Source organism: Macaca fascicularis, chromosome 11 (genome assembly GCF_037993035.2).
Source record: "Macaca fascicularis isolate 582-1 chromosome 11, T2T-MFA8v1.1".
Classification (NCBI taxonomy): domain Eukaryota; kingdom Metazoa; phylum Chordata; class Mammalia; order Primates; family Cercopithecidae; genus Macaca; species Macaca fascicularis.
In genome coordinates this window covers 86,878,807-86,884,120 of record NC_088385.1, presented here as the reverse complement: position 1 = coordinate 86,884,120, position 5,314 = coordinate 86,878,807, and the positions used below count along the sequence as shown (strand labels likewise).

General features: G+C 34.2%; 1 pseudogene; it reads left to right on the top strand.

Annotated features, from left to right (window-relative positions):
- Nucleotides 1-2,516: 2,516 nt before the first annotated feature.
- Nucleotides 2,517-2,583, top strand: LOC135966410 (U7 small nuclear RNA; annotated as a pseudogene).
- The last annotated feature ends 2,731 nt before the right edge of the window (nt 2,584-5,314 follow it).

The following is a 5,314-nucleotide window of genomic DNA, read 5'->3' as shown; positions in this document are numbered from 1 at the left end:
GAACTTTTTTATTAGATGTTAGTAATACTTCTCTTAATGGTAGTGTCCATATAGCAATAAACTTTTTAAAATCAAAATTAAAAGCCTAATTTTCTGATCAAATTTTCATTTTTCCAGTTTTCCCACTTAGGTGAATAACATCTACAATGATCTTAATGGAAAATCAAGACATTAATATCTTGCTGAATATTTGAAAGATAGTGCTAAAGATTCATTTTACTGTGTAAATTTGAGTTTACTCTCGGTTTACTGTGGAAATGCAACAATGTAGATCAAAAATGAACGAGGTAAGTCAGAACCTTTACACGTTTTTAAATTCTTAAGCATTATAGTGTTTGTGCTGCTGTAATATATCTGTCATCTCATTTTTATTGTTATTTATTGGTTTTTGGGTTTTTTGTGGTTTTTGTTTTGTTTTGTTTTTGAGACAGTCTCCCTTTGTCACCCAGGCTAGAATGCCATGGTGCAATCTCAGTTCACTGTGACCTCCACTTCCCAGGCTCAGGTGATCCTCCTGTGTCAGCCTCCAAAATAGCTGGGACTAAGACATGCTCCACTACACCTGGCTAATTTTTGTATTTTTTGTAGAGACAAGGTTTTGCCATGTTTCCCAGGCTGGCCTCGAACACCTGGGGTCAAGTGATCTGCCCGCCTCGGCCTCCCAAAGTGCTGGGATTACAGGTGTTAGCCACTGTGCTCAGGCTCATCTCATTTTTAAATTATTACAGTATTATTTCATTGGTTAAAAGGAATTCCTATGGGCCAGGTGTGGTGGCTCACAGCTGTAATCCCAGATCTTTGGGAGGCTGAGGCAAGAAGATTGCTTGAAGCCAGGAATTCAAAACCAGTCAGACCAACTTAGTGAGAACCCATCCCTATAAAGATAAAAATTAAAAATTAAAAAAATTATGATTTAGAAAATTATATTATTTATAAGGTGTAAATAATTCTCCATATAGCATTGTTTCCCAGAAATCCATTTAACACATTTTTTTGTTCTTTAAAGGATTCATTCTTTACCTGCCTCATAATATCATGACTATCAGATATGTTTTCACTAAAATTTTACTGAAGTTAGTTTAACGAATATCTACAGTCTCGGAGGGGAAAATTCCATACTGTAAATCATGGTTTCAGAAACTGATCCTTGGAAGCTTTTCAGGGGTCGAGAGTTCTCTGTGGATTCTTTTTTAGTGTCATGTGTTTACTTACATAAAAATAAGATAATTAAAAAAGAGATTGAGGATCATTTGAATGATCTTATAACTGAATACCGCCGCTCAGTTTTTCTTTCTGGGTGTCTGCTTATATTTATGGGTACACTGTCAGCAAGAAGTACTGCTTTGTCATTGCCTAATGAGAAAGGAATGAAAATATACTGAATACCGAAATGATTTATCTGGGCCGAGTAAAGACAAAAATGGTATCATGGCAGGTTATACAAAGATTTCCTTATTATGCAAGCTTTTAAAAAGGTGGTAAAATTGACCCATTATAAGATTTTATAAGTACATCAAACCCAAAAGATTCTATGCTGTAATAGTATTCATAACAAGCAACAATTTCCTTTCGGCCACATATCTATTACATTAATAAATGTCTCAAGTTCATATTTTATTGGTTTGTAGTTTTGTACATTTATGTTAGATTTATGGTCATATAGCAACCATAAGCATTGGAAGTTTAAACCTAACTTAATATTTATACAAATTTTAATAATACTGTAATAAAAATAGTCAACACTGAGCAATCTTTAGAACATTTTTGAAATGCTATTATAAAACATTCTAATTTCTGTAGCTGCACAATTTTTCATTATTTCACTTGGATTGGATTTAAAATGTCTTTTTAAACCTATTTTTCCTACTGCTTATTATATGTCAAGCACTGTTCTAATTGCTTTTTGTGTATTAATTTGTTTGTTTATCACAACACCATCCTTGGAGGGAAGTTATCCCATTGTGCAGATGAAGAAACTGAGCTATTGTAAGAATAAGAAACCTGCCCAACGTAGGTCATCCAACAAGTAAGTGGCAGAGTAGGCATTCAAACCTAGGTATTCTGTCTCCAGGGCCCATATGCTTAATCTCTACAGTATACTGCCTCTATCATTTATATGCCATTGATGATCTATAATTCCCCTGAAGTTATTCAAATACTGAAAATGACTTTCTCAAAATCTTATCCTTCGTGGTTTTTAAGGTAAAAGAACGTTTGACTGTTCCTTTAAAAATTCCATTAGTCTCACTTTTCAGGAATAATTTGTCTCCAGCTTCCTAACATTTCCTAAAATTGTTCCCTGGAAGTAAAAGTACTGCTTCTTTTTGAAATGACCACTGATTTGAGTACTTCCTTGCTCCAACAATGTCCATCCATAGTGTCCTCAGATGTTACCCAAACTACTCTGAAGACAAGATTAATTTTAAGGGGATTTCAGAGTCAATCATATAAACAGTTTAATTAAAAGTGGGATAGAATGGAGGGAAAGTGCAAGCACTGAGTGTGTTAGATACCTAATATGTTAGAGATCTTTTAGAATTTGTCTAGCCAGCTTTCCGGTTTTTGCCCCCCAGAAAAGATACCTAATAAATACACACTTATACATTTTCATTGGTTTGAAGGACTTTATGATGACAAGCAAATTCAAAATCATTACAGTGAAGACTCACAGAGCCATGTAGCTAATATGTCAACTGTGTCAGTCAGGATCACATTAGGAAATGGAAATCACACTCGAATTAGGCATTTGTCTCTTAATCAAGGGATTCCCCAAAGGAGTGGGTGGGGTCTAGAGAAATTGCACCCCTAGTACTAAGAGGACATCTTTACCATTCTAAGCCCGAAGGGGATGAAAGAGAACAGTCATGAGAAACAAAAGGATAGAGTCCTGTGGAGGGAGCCACCTGACTGAAGTCACAGCCTTTGGTAGAAAGAAGCAGCCAGCCACCTCAGGGAGGTGGCAAGGGGACGAACACCCACCCTCTCTCTCCTCCTTCCCTTCAGCTCTTGCTGGGACTCACATTGGCCAAACCAAACCAGCAACCAAAGGCCAGCATGGCTCATTGAAGTAGCACATACTTCTCAAGCTCCTGGGGCACAGGGGAGCATGAAGAACAGCAGAGGGTGGATTCGGAGGAGCAAGCCAAAAATATCTAGGACCAGCACTGTGGTTGCTGTTAATATTTTATATTTAATCATCGACCCAAGATGCTTTATCATCAAATAGTTTTTTTTTTTTTCCTAAAGGTCTCCATACCTAGAAATATTCCTTCATTTCACATAGCAGAGAAAATTCTTTTTTACTAATTCCTTATTTACCCCAGTCACCCTCCCAGTGAAAGTTTGCCGGCCACCCTATCTAAAATCGTAAACCCTCAGTATGTTTTATTCCCTTCTATTCCATTCACTTCTGCATCCCTGGTGCTTAAGATAGGCCTGGCACAAAGAGGTTCCCCAAACGTTTCAGTAATTAATTGTAATTAATTAGTAATTAATTGCTTACTAGCTGTGTCACCCTGGAAAAGCTGCTTAACCTCTCTGTGCATCAATTTCCTCCTCTTAAAAATAGGAATAATTAATAACAACCCCATAGGTTTGTGATGAGGATTAAATGAGTTAAAATATGGAAAGTGCTTAGACCAGTGCCTGGCAAATCAAAAACACATGAATGTTAGCAACTGTTTCACTGAAAACCCTTGAATTCTAATTTTTTTATTTATGTTTGAGGATAAAGTACTAGTGGTTAATTTGTCTCAAAGAAAATAATAAAAACCTAAGTTGTATCACTTCTAATCTTTTTCTTCCTGATAGTTTAGTTGTATCTAATTTCAAAATACACATACAAGGTATTCACAGCACATAAACTAATTTGATTGTTATACTGCATTTTTCCATGTGCATACAAATGTGTAACTTTTTTTTGCCAAGGCTGAAACTAATAAATAAAGCAAACAGGAAAAATGCGTGTCTTTTTCTTTACAGGCATACTGAAAGCAGAAATTTGTCAAGTAGACTCAGTCTATAACAATTGTAATTGTTTGAGCAAATTTGACTTGTGATGACGTTCTCTTCCACTATTTAAAAGCAAGTGATTATGACCATACTGTTATATATTTTCCTTAATTTATTTTTGTTTAGAATTAAACTTTCTTTATACCAAAAAAAGCCATAAAATTTGGGATGTAGTTCAGAAAATAGTTTTACAGAAATTAATGATCTAATTTTCTCATCAAAAAAAAAAATAGCATTAGCCAAACAGTCTAACATTCAAGAATTAAAAGTTTTAACCACCCCAGGACTTTTAAAAGATTTAATATTGAGATTGTGCTTATTTTAATGCTGAGGTCTTACCATTTTTTTCTTCTGTATGAGCAACTTACAGATGACTGACACACATGAGCTAAGAAAAGAACAAATAAATTGTCTCTTTTTCAATAATATTTTCTGCTGAATTACATATACCCATAAAAGCTGACTTGTTATCCTGAACTATTAAAAATAAAATGCATTCTTTAATTAAATGAGGAATTACTTATTATTATCAACCAAGGAAAACAAAACAGCTATTAAACTAAAATTACTCTTTTATAAAGCACTATTGTTCTTAGAAGTATTCGTGTGAATATATACACTTCGATGGAATGAATCTTCTCATAGAAAGATGAATTGACAAAAAAATTTTACATTAGCATTATTTCTGATATCCATTCAACAAGTAATTTGAAATGCAGACTTATAAAATTTCTGAAGACAGAATAAAATCATCATTTTTTTAAGTCCAGGAACCCAAACAATGTTCATTCTTTTGACTATGGGAAATCTACAACTACTTAACATCTTATTGTGTGTTTCTTTTCCTGTCCTTTCTTTTCATTCTTTTTTAATCCCTTTTTTCTAGTAGACATAATTACAATTAATAAAACAAACTGACAAAATTATTATTATAGTAACATTTTTAAGGGCTTTCTCTCATAGCCTATTTTTATTTCTCCTAATCCTACAACCCTTTCTCAACTTTATTGTCACTCTAGAAACATTAAGGACCATTAATTGAATCAGGATATTCATGATACTCTTAAAACACTTTGTACCCTTATATAGGGCTTCTATCAGTTTTGTCCAGTTTAATGCTGCCTTAAGATGACTCTTTAGGCATGCATGCATTCATCCATTTAAAGCACTGCTCTAGGTATGGGAGGGATATCTGCAATAAATATGATAGATATCTTACCTCCTGTGCTCACCAACATGCCTTATTCCTTCCTTGCTGGCTCAATGAAAATAATAATCACCACCATTTACTGAGCACTTATTA